This window comes from Lontra canadensis, unplaced genomic scaffold, assembly GCF_010015895.1.
Source record: "Lontra canadensis isolate GAN:19392208 unplaced genomic scaffold, GSC_riverotter_1.0 scaffold21, whole genome shotgun sequence".
Lineage (NCBI taxonomy): Eukaryota > Metazoa > Chordata > Mammalia > Carnivora > Mustelidae > Lontra > Lontra canadensis.
Window position 1 is genome coordinate 24,101,555 of NW_022631015.1, and position 13,687 is coordinate 24,115,241.

The window sequence follows — 13,687 nt, forward strand, 5'->3', positions numbered from 1 at the left end:
TGTTTCCGCCCGGTTTCGAACCGGGGACCTTTCGCGTGTGAGGCGAACGTGATAACCACTACACTACGGAAACGCTGTGTTGCGGCTCTCGCTTCGGTACCTCTGACCCCGCGCGCGTCATTAAGGCGGTTTGCGTCCACAGGGCCCGGGCGTACTGACTCCAGGCCGGCTCAGGAGATGGTCGTTGTGCTGCGTTTCTCCCCCTCCTTTCTACTCACACAGAAAGAAAATCCTCATAACCGAGCGCAGGCTTCACCCAGGGCCCTAGTTCTTGCACCAGCTTCAGCCATGAAAAGCCCAGGCAGCATCCTGGAGTACTGGGGGGGGGGGGGGGGGGGGGGGGGTGGGGGGGTCAGACTTGTAATGACCTACAATATAAGGGTTTTTTGTTTGTTTGTTTGTTTGTTTGTTTTTAAGTAAAACTTGACGGACAGCATTGTATAAGTTTAAGGAGGGCAGCGTAATGATTGGACTCATACACAGACCGTCAAATGACGACCACAACTGGAGACTTTGATCTCAAGACCTCCCCATGCTGGCTACGCTGTTTCTCGGCCTCTGCAATGGGCCCTGATACTCATCTCTTGGTGACAGAAAATGACTCTTTGGGAACCGGAATTGAGCGGCTTGAGCTCAGGAGATGGTCAGAAGCCACGGAGTCTTCCTTTGGAGATAATTGACTAGAAACAGTCGTGGGGCTTCATCTCACCACCAGGCTCCTGAGACCCATACAGGAGAAAGTGAAGTGTTTCGAGAACATTCGCTGGCACAGAATGCAAATGCAAAAAGTCTTTGACCTCGAGGAACTCAGAGTCTGGAATTAGTCTTCCTTACAGAAGCATGGTTTCTTCGTTCTACTGTTTAATTTGCCGGAACTTAGAGCTGGTACGAACAAGAATCAAGACAAGATTGTCACCTCACGCTCGAATGTCATGCTCTCGCCATCATAGTTGAATAGGACACATGATATTAAAGCAAAAAAAAATTAATATAAGGTATTATGCCAACCAAATTGGCAATATTTGGCAACAAAATGTAACGCCACCATTACTCTTGATGAAACTCAGACCGAGAAACAGTCTTTCTAAATTTATTGTTAAAAAGTAAACTGACTCCAATAAAAATGAACTGATTTTAGGTAAAAGATAAATTCTAATCTTGGGGAATGGGTAAGGCTAGGATAATGAAACAGGAAAGGAGGAAATTGCATACTAATTTAATAATAGGTGGGTCTGTATTTTAGTCAGAGATTTTGCTAAAAATTAGAAATATTGCAAACTTTATTTTCTGGATGAGATAAGCTTAGAAGAGGGAAACTATCACCTCGCTAAACCATATTTAGGGAAATTATTCTACACGTCCAGATTACAAGCCCCTAGTGCTAACTGGTAGAAGCAGACCTTCGACAGCCTGAAGGGGTTAGTGTCCTCTTGTCTGAGATGTTTGTAATGGCCTCTTTGGTACTTGTCTCATAAGCTCAGCTGATTCTCTCTAGACCCTATCACTACCACCTGTCTCCTTTTTTGAGACTCCGGAGGGTCAAGTACAAAGTGTGACCCATGAGGGGTTGTGATCCACATCAAAATAATTGCATGAGTTCCCCCAATTTATATCGACAGATACCTGGCCAGTGTGAATGGGAATGGGTCTTAAGTGGATAGGAACAAGGTGGCAGCACACAAAGTTGTGTCAGACCAAGCTCACTGACAGTATCACTTGGCTGAGGGCCCCAAGTCAATGTTTTAACTCGAGGGCCTGGGAACAGCTCTACATTTTCATTCATTAAAAAATCATAATTAATAAATGATTAATATATGAACCAACACAATAAAATTGAAACATCAGTTTTTCCTTAGTGTCTGCAGAGCAAACTAGAGGTGTAAGGAGATTGAAATTCTAGGATGAATTTATCATGGGCTTCTCCAGAGGAACGTTCACCAAGGTTGTGAGAAAGAGATTCACAAGGAGAGCCTCGGCATCCCCAAGTTGTTCTGCCAACTTGTTGTTTTCCTCAAGGCCAGAAGTTACAGGGGGACCTGCTGCCACGAGACTGGGACCCCTGAACATAATGGACATGATGGGATCCCAGGATGAAAGGAGCCAAATGTTGGCGATGAATTCCCAAAGACTAGCTGGGCGTTGTTACAGACTCGAAATTCACATGTTTAAGCCCGAACCCCTAATGTGACTGCATTTGGAGATAGGAACTTTCGGGAGGTAAATAAGGTAAAATGAGGTCATAATGGTGGGGCCTTCATCCAATTGGACTGGTGTCCTTATAGGAAGACAAAGACATACCAGAAATTGCTCCCCAAGTTTGCACAGAGGAAAGACCGTGTGAGGACACAGTGAGAAGACAGCCATCTACAAGCCAGAGAGAGGTCTCATCAGAAACCATCTCTGCAGGCACCTTGATCTTGGACTTGATTTGCATGAGCTCCCATACCGGAGCCAGTTTTGAAGATAGAGAAGTCCAGTTTCCCTTGAGAAAGCCCATTGACATGTTGCCAAAAATTGATATCGTTCTTCTTCTTCCTAGCCTTTCCTAAAAGGACCTGTGTCCTTTTACCAAAGTGTGCATTAGGGAAAAGGAAATAGAATTTTACTGGCATTACTAGGAAATGACTCAGAGCTGGCATTAATTCCTAGAGGTACAAAGCAACACTGCTGTCCACCAGGCAAGGTAGGGACTCCATGAAGTCTGCTTCTGGTCCATTTCACTGTGGGCACAATGGGTCCCTAAACCTATCTGGAGATTATTTCCTTAACTCCAGACAGTATCTTTAACATTGTTTCTTTTATTTATTTTGAGAGAAAGAGCATAGGGGGAGGGGCAGAGGGGAAGAGAGAATCCCAAGCAGACTCCTTCCTGAATATACAGCCAGAGGTGGGGCTGGATCCCACGACCCTGAGACCATGACCTCAGCCGAAATCAAGAGTGGGACGCTTGACCAGCTGAACCTTGCAGGTGCCCCTAATATTGTTTCTATGACTGATGGAGGGAATGCTAGTACCTCAAAAAAGGCCAAGCGGAAGCCACTAGAAATTCCTCTAATCGTGGCAATAGTAAGCCAAAAGCCACACTGGCGGGGTTGCAGAGAGTAGTGACAACATCAGGGACTGGAAAGATACAAGGGTGGAGATTGCCGCCAAACCTCTGCTCAGCTCGCTTACTCAGCTGGAGAAGTCAAGTGCGCTACGGAGAACGACAGTGAGCACCTGCAAATTTATTTATTTATCAAGGATTTATTCCCATTATATCTGCTCTTCAGGGGGCGTGTCATTAATGGGAAAAATTAACAGGTGCGCTGATGCCCAGTACACAGCCACCAATGTGGTGCATGCTGTTTTCTCTGTACTGAACCAGAAAACCCATCAGCAGCAGGGGGCTTTCATCTGGCTGAGCCAGCCGTTCCCCTTACCAACACAGCCTCACGGGGAGATCAGCACTCGGGTCCCATGTCATAAATGAGCCATAGAGCCCCTTACCATGTTGCCATGCTCTAAAGTTGCAAGCTGATCGTTGTCTCACATTTGGACATTTTGGGCAGATGTACATGAGGCAAACCGTTCTCAAGGGGCATAGACCTGCCTTTCCAGAATAGCTCAGTCTTACCGCCTCCATCCCAGTCGTAGTCCACTCGGGCTGCCTGGACCAGGCAGCTGAAATGACAAGCACCTTACCTCTCCTTGTTCTGGGAGGCGGGAAGTCCAAGCTCAAGCAGGTGCAGATCCGGAGTCTGGTGAAAGTCTGCTTCCTGGCCTCTTGGCTTCTGAGGACAGACGTCCCCCCTGGGTCTTCACGTGCAGGAATAAGTCAAAGAATTCTCCACAGTCTCCTTGATGAGCACCTTCTCCCATTCTTGGGGGCTCCCCACACATGACCTAATCACCTCCCAAACACCCCTCCTCCAAACTGCCCTCCCTCCAGACACCATCATCGGGCTGGGGATTAGGTTTCAAAATACCAATTCTAGAGGAGGACAGGCAGTCTACAGCAACCCCCTCAAACACTCCTTTTTTTTTTTTTTTTCTGATTTCAAACTCTGTTTGTCCGGAGTAAGGGGACACCCACGTCCTATGCAGGGAGACCAGGGGCCAAGGGGTCCCAGGCATGACTGGGGTCACAGGTCACTGCTGACTGTCTCAGTTTTCTTTCTTCTTTCTTGTGAGAAGCATCTTTCTTCCTATATTGTTCAAAGAAGTGATACTGAACCACGACACTCAGTCTGGCGCTGAAAATAGTTATTACAACATTTTGAGAGAAAATTATCCTGAGTTGATTCGGCACATCCAGACCTCCTGGGGTCTGCTGAGCCTGAAGGTCTGGAGAGGCAACAAAGGAACCATCTTCTAAGATTTCTTTTTACCTCCCACTTCCTGAAACTGAAAACAGACGTTGACTGAGAAAGTCTCTGGGACAAATTTTGAAATCAAAGACTCTTTAAAGAAAATTATAATAATTCACCAGGTCTTTCTCTACCAACTTTTCCCCTGTTGGGCAGCATCCACACGGGCTTCTCAGGGTTCCCTGTCCGGGGGGGGGGGGGGCAGTCCTGGAGGGAAGAGAAAGAGCATCTCTTTGGGGGATGTCGATGGGGGCAAGAACACGGCAAGTTCCCAGTAGCACAGAGTCTGAGAAGCCGTTTGAGATTGAAAAGAATCTCTGACAAAAGTTAAACTCCCCAGGACGAAGCAGGAAGGACGGGATGAGCTGTGACAGCTCCTGGATGGTGTCCTTTTATTTTAAATATATATATATATATTTCATTTATTTATTTTGGGAGAGAGAGCAGCAGAGGGCGAGGGACAAAACCCCAAGCAGACTCCACACCGAATGCGGAGCCCTACCCCAGGACCCTGAGATCATGACCTGAACCGAAACTGAGAGTTGGCAGCTTTACCAATGGAGCCATGAAGGCATGCCTGGATGGTGTCCTTCCAAACAAATGGCTCCTTTCTCTGTTTTTTCCTTAGGGAGTCCTGGATTGCTTGGTAGGGTAGAGGGACTAGGAGAAAATCACGATCTAACTAAGAACCACAGGCATTTCTAAGGAGCCTTTGATTTGTGGATGGACTCGACAGTCTTCATCGAAAGATTACTTCAGTCTCCAGAGGGTTCTGTCAAACCAATCAAACTGTCCCTTGGCTAGCCTTGGGTTGGTCCTTGGTCTGTTGCAGAGCTGTGAACTGGATAAATGGCAAAGCTGGGAATGGGGACTGGAGATTGCTACTGAGTTACTGCACTCAGTGCTCTTTGTTCCTAAAGCCAAGAAAAGATTTCCTGTAGAAACAGCTCCTAGAAACTGTACATTGTAAGGAGGACTGTGCTCTGGCCCAGACAAAAAATACTACTTTCTCTGCAAAAATAAAATACACACACACACACACACACACACACACACACAGGTTTTGGAAGTTGTTACTCTTAGATCCAAAGGAGGAAGTTTAAGCTACTTAAGTTCTGTGGTTTGGGACAAAATAGCCCAAGATTGCACTGGGGAGAGAGGACTTCTTCCACTTCTCCCAGAACATCTAGAACAAATCAAGATGGCTCTCCCAACAAGCTTTGAAATCAGGTGTGCATTCCAGGTCTCCCTGGCCCTGGGGACAGGCTAGAACCCCATTCCAGAGCCTTCCTGTCTTGTTGCCTCAGGCTTCTCCACTCACTACAGACTGACTCCAAAATGCAATTCGCTCTCTCTGGGGCTCCAGGTGAGGCCTCCTTCCGAGCCCTCCAGGTTGCTGTGTTCTGAAATAGGAAACTCCCCATCCAGCATTCCAGAGGGGGCCTCTGGTAAAAACAGTTTCTGTCCCCTACCTCCTCATTTGTAGTGTTTTCTTGAGGCTTTATTTAATATTTTTTAGTAGGCACATCCGAAGTCCCAAATGCAGGCGGTAACTTGCTCCCTCCTGCTCCGGAAGTTCCATCTCCTCCGTCTCCAGCCCCTCAACCGGTCACTGTTGTCATGAGTTTCCTAAATATCCTTGAGATATTTTTTTGTAAAATACATATATAATCTAACACAAATGTACTTGTAGTGGTAGCATTCTATGCCGATCGCTCTGACCGTTGCTTTTATTTTAAAATATGTATATGTACACCATGATCTTTCTCATTTTCTCTTCAATACGCATAGCATTCCACTCTTTAATTATGCCATGATTTATCTAATTAAATAATTCTGAATAATTAGGTTTTTTCCCAATATTGTTATTAATGCTGGAAAGACTAGACTTCAGCACAGTATAACCTCTCATGTGTGCCAGTATTTGAAATATTGGCGGGTCCTGACAAATTGTCCTCCCCAGCAGCAAAGCCTCCTGGATATTCTGTGACGAGCGTGGCTGAGTAGGATACCAGCACTCAGCACAACTCCTCACTTCACTTCCTGCCAACTATGAAGTAAATCCTGAAAATCAAGGATTCTTGTGATGCTGGAATATTGCTTTCTCTGGGAGAACCTTGGGAGTGATTTCTTTCTGGGTCCCACTTAGAGTAAACGTGCCAAACGAACAGAAGCAGCCAGCATTGGTAAGATGGGAGTGTGAGAGCCAGGGCCTTGCACCAATGTGAACTCTAGTGTCCAAAATGCCCACCTGCGTGGGGCTGTGATGGCCGAGTGGTTAAGGCGTTGGACTCGAAATCCAATGGGTTCTCCCGCGCAGGTTCAAATCCTGCTCACAGCGCTTGGTGGTCTTTTTCCATCCAAGTTACAACATCACATTCTCACCATTCTCATTCTCACCAACAGATGTGTTTTTGGCTTTTCATCTTATTCCGCAAACTGGACTGTAGTAAGGCAGCTTCCTACCTCTCCGGAGGTCTGAACTAACCACCACCGCCACACAGCACACATCACACACACACCCCGCGGTGTATGTTGGCCCTGGTATCCTTCTGGAAGCCGCGCACCTGTGAATCGCCCGCCCCGGCGCTGGCGCGCTGCTTCCCGAGGCCCCAGCGAGCAAAGCCAGAGACTCGGCGCTCAGGACCGTCTGTTCGTTCTGCCCTGGGATTATGAAATCTGGAGGGGCAAAGAGAACCAGGAAATTTTACTTCTAAAACTCTTTAATGAAGACCTCCTGCTGATGATAGCAACGTAGGTCAGTTTCCTTAAAGACTTCTCTGGTGTTTAAAAAAAGGAAAAGGAAAAGCAAGCAAACCAACCTAAAACAGACTGGTAGGAAGCATTAAGGTCTAGGATCGTAAAGATCCATTAGTATGCGTGTGTGCCAAGTGCTCTTTAAAACATCGCACAGAAATGAGGAGATGGAAGCAAGGAGACAAAGAACAATTTGGCCAAGGCAAGAAGCCTAGTGGGGCAGGTGTCAGGTTCTCCCTGGCTGGCCTGGGACCCCAGCTCCTGTCCTTCTCGCCCTCAGAGGAGGGGACCCGAGTCACTTACAGTTGCTCTTGTGTTTCTATGTGTCTATTCCGCCTGCACTGACTGCTTTAATTTACTAGCCGATTTAGGTAATGATGGCTGGTAGTCTTTAATTTTATAATTATAAATCCAAACTTCTAGGTTCCTATGTGAATTGAGTTCTTAAAATGTTTACCTTTTTTGAATTCTTGCCACCCCGCGGCTTAATTTGGGAAGGTGGGTGTTTCTGAATGTCTGTTCTGTTGCACAGAGTCTGAAATCATCTCGTCCAGCCCAAGTTTGGCTCTTTGGAGAGTGAGGTGGAAAACATATGATTAATAATCAGTAGTGTATTTTATTCCACTTTCCTGGTCATTATATGAAAATTGTAAATGATGCAAATGTATGTAAATGATGATGTAAATGACCACTAATAACTGATCCACGTACATAGCCTCAGTATTAAGTACAGAAGAAAAATGCGATGCTGATGGACCAGAGAACCCATTGCATAAACTACTGAAGAGTTCACAGATAGAAAAAATAGAAACAAGCATGCACATAAATGAAAAAAAAATGGAAGTGACATCGTGTCACACACATGATGTTTCAAGGCAGAAAATCCTTTCAGAAATGTAATTTTTTACCGGAACGTACTCATGCAATCTAGCTAACCCTGATCGGTCTGCTTTACTGGAATCCACAAGTCTTTTTTGTTCAATTCTCTTCTTCCCACGTCAGGAAGCAACTCAGTGATTCTAATGAATAATCAACACCCTTCAAGCAGGAGGGCCAGTGGCGCAATGGATAACGCGTCTGACTACGGATCAGAAGATTCTAGGTTCGACTCCTGGCTGGCTCGAGTTTCCTCTTTTTTCTTTTCTCACAAGAATGTCTTTTTGTATTTCTTCAAGTTGGTAAGAGAAACCCTCAAAGTGCTCTGGAAGGTAATTCATCCGATCTGGCTCCTCACCTCAGTGGCAGCCTTGGCCCTCCGGTAAGTGGGAGTAAGTGCTCAACAGCCCCTCTTCTGCATGTCCCTTTTGCCATACTAACAGGGACTGAAAGATCTTCAGAAAGACAACTTCCAGATCAAACGAGGTATATTATTTGGCCATGAAAAGGAATGTTGTCATATATGGTACAACATGGATGAACTTTGAGGACATCTGCTGAGTGAAAGAAGCCAGCTGTGAAAGGCCACATGGTGTGATTCCACTTATAGGAAAGGTCCAGAATGGGCCTCTCCACCAAGATGGTAGCTCCCAGGAGCTGGGAAAGGAGGGAAGGTACAGAATTTGCTGGGGCTGATGGAAATGTTTTGCAGTTAGATAAGGGTGATGGTTGCACAACTCTGGGTGCACTAAAAACCACTGAACTGTACACTTTTCCGTGAATTTTATGGTATGTAAACTGTATCTTAATTAAAAATCAAAGAAGCGTCAAAGAGAAAAAAACAAACAAAAAAAACCACTACAAACCAGTATTTTCCTCGCGACATTTTCCTGCATTGGGCAGGGCTCTCTCTCCTGCACACTTTTCTGTCCCTGAGCATCGGTCCCGGAGGAAAGAGAAGGGACATGCCCTGGAGAAATGTTGAAGCAAGAAAGACCCGGCTGTGGACAAACGGAATCAGAGCCTCGCTTAGACCCTCAATTCGCGGATCTCCGCAAAGATGCAAGTTGACACCGAAGAAAACGACTCAGCCTCCTTGGCGCCGCCCCGCCCGCCCCGCGAGGTCCCCAGAGAACCGACACCCGGAGACTGTTCAGGGTCGTAAAGGATCCCAGACAGAAGTGGAGCAGACGAGGGGGCTGAGGATGTGAGGGAGACCAGGGAGCGACAGCCTTTGGCGCGGGGTCTCCAAACAGGGGCCTCCTCTGCAGGCGCCCCTGCGCGTGCCTCCCGCGGCGGGGCCGGGCGGGGGGCGGGGGGCGGGGCGGCGGGTGGGAGCACCTGAGAAGCAAACGGAGCTGAAAGAGTGGTGGGAGGGGCGGGTGGAGGGGGACACGGACGAGCGAAAGTGACCTTCAGGGGCCGATGTACACGTCTTTATCCTACAAAAGTGGGCTGGCGCTGGGCAGCGTGCGTCGTAAGGGGGAGCCCGCCGCGCGCCCAGACCAAGCTGGATCCACCAAGGTGAATTAAAAGGTAGGGAAGGACGAAGAATGGTCCAGAGGATTTGGAGTCTCCTACAGGAAATGCTTCTCAAATTTCCGCGCGCAGCAGAGTCCCTGCGAGGGAGGCGTGAGCGCAGTTTCTGGGCCTGGCTCCGGAGAGGACACCTGGGCTCGCAGGAGGCAGCCGGTGACTTTTTAGCAAGGGGATCCCGGCGCGACTAGTCCGCGGGCCACACTTCACTGCCCGACTCGGGCTTTTCAGTTTATCACCCGCTTTTGACAGCTAACACCACCACGGAGCTTCCACGGTAGAATGAAAAAGAAAAGCGCGTCTATACGGACAGGAAAATCACTGCTTTAGCACTATTCCCCTAGGCTTGAACCAAGGTAATCAATTTTTTCCCAGGGTTATTCATTTTAAGGTAACCGACCGTTTCTATTCTCAAGATTTTTGTTTTCCTCAAGATTTTTGTTATAAACGTGTCGATTTCATCGAATACTTTTTATTTTCCTTTTTGGTGTCTTGTTTTAGAAAGAAGTACATTTCCATCTCCCCCTCAAACAAAAAGACCTTAGATTTAATAATCACAATCTCGAACCTAAAGAAAATTTAGGCTTCTTCTTTTTTTTTTTTTTTTTGTAATCTGCACGTCGGGAACTTCTCTTCCCCATAAAAACATCAACAGAATCAACAGATTGTTTTGTGAAGAGAAATTTTTTTTTGTTTCCCCCCGGAATGTTCTAGTGCTGCACTGTCCAAAACAATAGTCATTAACACATTTCTAAAACTTAGTTCTAGGGATGCCTGGGTAGCTCAGTCGCTTAAGCCTCTGCCTTAGGTTTGGGTCATGACCCCAGGATCGTGGGATCCAGTCCTGCATCTGGGCTCCTTGCTCAGCAGAGAGCCTGCTTCTCCCTGTGCCTGCTCATGTTCTCTCTCTCTCTGTGTCAAATAAATAAGTAAAATTTAAAAATAAAACTTAATTCCAGAAAAAAATGTATGATTTCTTATTTATGGATTTTTTTTATTGATTCCATGTTGGATTATAATATTTGGGAAAAAGCATTACAATTCATTACACTTGTTTATACTTTTTAACTATGGCTACTTGGAAAATTAAAATTACTTATTATATAGTTTTAAGTCTCACATCTTCTTGTGGTTATTGATGTGGTAACACCAGTAAAGGGCAACCAGTTTGCCAGGATGCCATTCTTTGGGGCAGACTCCGTGGTGGTGACACATTCCAAAGAATCTGTTTTTCACTTAAAAAAAAAATGCATGTATTCTTCTCCAAAAGCAATTCTTAGGGTGTGAAAATGAAAAAAATTTTGAACTTCATTTCTTTACCTGCCTTTTTTTTTTCTATGCAAGAGGGCTCTGTGTGTTGTCTGCTTAGTAAACAGAAGAACCTGGGTTGCAGTTTGGTGAGGCTCTGTCTGCAGGCTTTGTCACTTTGAAAATGTTAGTCCCAGTTTTGATGCAGCCCGTTTGGTGGATTTATTCTTGAAGCAACCTGAGTTACTCAATTGTTACATGATGTGGAAGACTAAAATCCTGACATTTACTTTATAGATGCCTTCAGTTTCAGAAGGTGGTGATAATAGAAGTTTTCAAAGAAGAGACAGAAAGACTGGCTGGAAGGTGTTAAAATTTGCATGAAAAAATCACTCCTCACTGCTCGAGACTGAAACACCATTAACTATTACCTGAACACCAAAAAATTCAGAATTCTCGTCTGATGACAATGCCCCTCCCCTATGCAATGAGATTATCGGTGATTTGTTTTTTTTTTTAAGATTTTATTTATTTATTTGACAGATAGAGATCACAAGTAGACAGAGAGGCAGGCAGAGAGAGAGGAGGAAGCAGGCTCCCCGCCGATGTGGGGCTTGATCCCTGGGATCATAACCTGAGCCGAAGGCAGAGGCTTTAACCCACTGAGCCACCCAGGCGCCCCTCAGTGATTTGTTTTGCAGTGATTGGAATATTTTGTCTTTGACCTCTGAATTTATCATCTGACAGCTTATAAGAAGAGCTCCAGCAGTTACTGAAAATGCTGATTTTTATTTTAAATGATCCCCACAACTGCTTTTAATTCTTTTCGCTTCCTGAAAGAGTCACCATAGGTGTGATTCAACCTCACACATCAATAGCTTACTAAAAGCAACATATCCATCTCAGCCTAAATACTATTTGTCCCACAGGCTACCGTCCTAACACTATAAAAATGATGAGACGCTCATAAATGGGAGAAGAAACCATGCACTGTCGAGAGAAAAACTAATCAACAAAGTGGGATTCAGAGATGTCCCATGTAATGGAACAGTCAGAAAGGAAGTTTCAAATACCCATGAGTATGATGTGAGAGGCTCTAGTGGAAAGTATAGACCACATATGTCAGCAGATGAGAAATTTCAGTAGATTGTTGGAAACTGAAAGTCAAATGGATACGTTAAATTTAAAAAAAACATACACAAGGTAATAGAGCTACAGGATGCTTTTAATGGTTTACCAAAAAAAAAAAAAAAGATGAAAAAAAAAGATCATTGAAGAGTTAGTGATTAATGTCAAGTGGTCTAACATATTTATAACTGAAATCCCAGAAGGCAAAGAAAGAGAGAATAGAAAAATTATTTGAAGAGATAATGACTGATTACTTTCTCAAAATAATGAAATCAAGCCACAGCCCCAAGACCATAGAACCCTAAGCATTTCATATTGGGGGGGGGGTGACCCTATTTACCTCCAATTCAAACTGCTGAAAACAAATAGAAGAGAAAATACTGAAGGCAATGAAAGAAAAAAATACATATTATATATAGCTGAAAAAGATAAAAGTTGCTGCAGACTTCTTACCAGAAATTACATATGTCATGAGACAAGGAAATGACACTTCCAAGTGATGAGAGACCAAAAAATCATAATAATTTTTAAAACCCCAAAAAACTCTTAACCCTGAATTCTCTACTAAGCAAAAAATATTTTTCAGAAATGAAGAAGATATGAAGATATGTCCAGACAAAAAAAAAATCTAGCAGACTTGCACCATGGGAAATGTGAGAAGGTATTGAAGAAGAAGGAACAGGAGACAAAAGAGATATGAAGGACTGAAGGTACACAGAAATGGTTACAGTGCAGGCACACAGAAGACATACATTCCCCAATTTTAATCACACTTGATAAGATTGACTGCATAAAGCAGTAGTAACGTGCTGTACCGTAGACATGAAAGCAAACACATGACAATGATAACACAAACCAGAGAGGGCTAGTCTCTCACCCCACACAAGCAGCAGCAGGGGACCTGGGCTAATTGTACGTGTGTATATAGAAAGCCCTAGGGAAGCCAGTCCAGATCATTTTAAAAAACGTGAAAGACAATAAGGCAATAGTGAAGATAAAATTAAACCATGTATCAATCAGAGAAAGACAATTATCATATGATCTCCCTGATATGAAGGATTTGAGAGACAATGTGGGGGGTTTGGGGGCTAGGGAAGGAAAAAATGAAACAAGATGGGATCGGGAGGGAGACAGGCCATAAGAGACTCTTAATCTCAGGAAACAAACTGAGGGTTGCTGGGGGGAGGGGAGTGGGAGGGATGGTGTGGCTGGGTGATGGACATTGGGGAGGGTATGTTCTATGGTGAGTGCTGTGAAGTGTGTAAACCTGGTGATTCACAAACCTGGCGATTCACAAACCTGTGAATAATACATTATTTATTATACATTATATAATACATACATTAGTTACATATACAATAATATAATACAAAAATTAGTATTACAAAGTAATACAACAATATATTATACATTAATAAAAATAAAAATTTTTAAAAAAATTAAACCATGTAAATGTTCATAAATTTCAAAGACAGGAAGAAAGATAAAGGAAAGAAACACCTAAAAAAATTAAGAAGACAGTGGATTTTAATAGCAATATTAGTGATGGCAGTGATGACATTATATATAGATTACCTGAAGGCATCAATGGTAGAGTCTGTCAATTTCTGGATAATAAAAAACTGGACCCAGCTGCAATGCTGGAGCAAACCCCAGCTCTTAACAAGGGAATTCTAATCTCACACCTACCGGGAGTGGGGTTCGAACCCACGCGGGCACACGCCCATTGGATCTTAAGTCCAACGCCTTAACCACTCGGCCATCCCGGTGGCATGTGCAAGCATTCTTTTCAA

General features: G+C 44.6%; 4 non-coding genes across 4 annotated transcripts; 2 read left to right on the forward strand and 2 right to left on the reverse strand.

The window, feature by feature from the left end:
• Window positions 1-73, reverse strand: TRNAV-CAC. Its single transcript has one exon. It is a non-coding gene; the product is annotated as a tRNA-Val (tRNA).
• Window positions 74-6,609: 6,536 nt separating this feature from the next.
• Window positions 6,610-6,690, forward strand: TRNAS-CGA. The gene has a single exon. It is a non-coding gene; the product is annotated as a tRNA-Ser (tRNA).
• A 1,466-nt stretch (window positions 6,691-8,156) lies between these two features.
• TRNAR-ACG lies at window positions 8,157-8,229 on the forward strand. The gene has a single exon. It is a non-coding gene; the product is annotated as a tRNA-Arg (tRNA).
• A 5,351-nt stretch (window positions 8,230-13,580) lies between these two features.
• TRNAL-UAA lies at window positions 13,581-13,663 on the reverse strand. Its single transcript has one exon. It is a non-coding gene; the product is annotated as a tRNA-Leu (tRNA).
• Window positions 13,664-13,687: the final 24 nt, after the last annotated feature.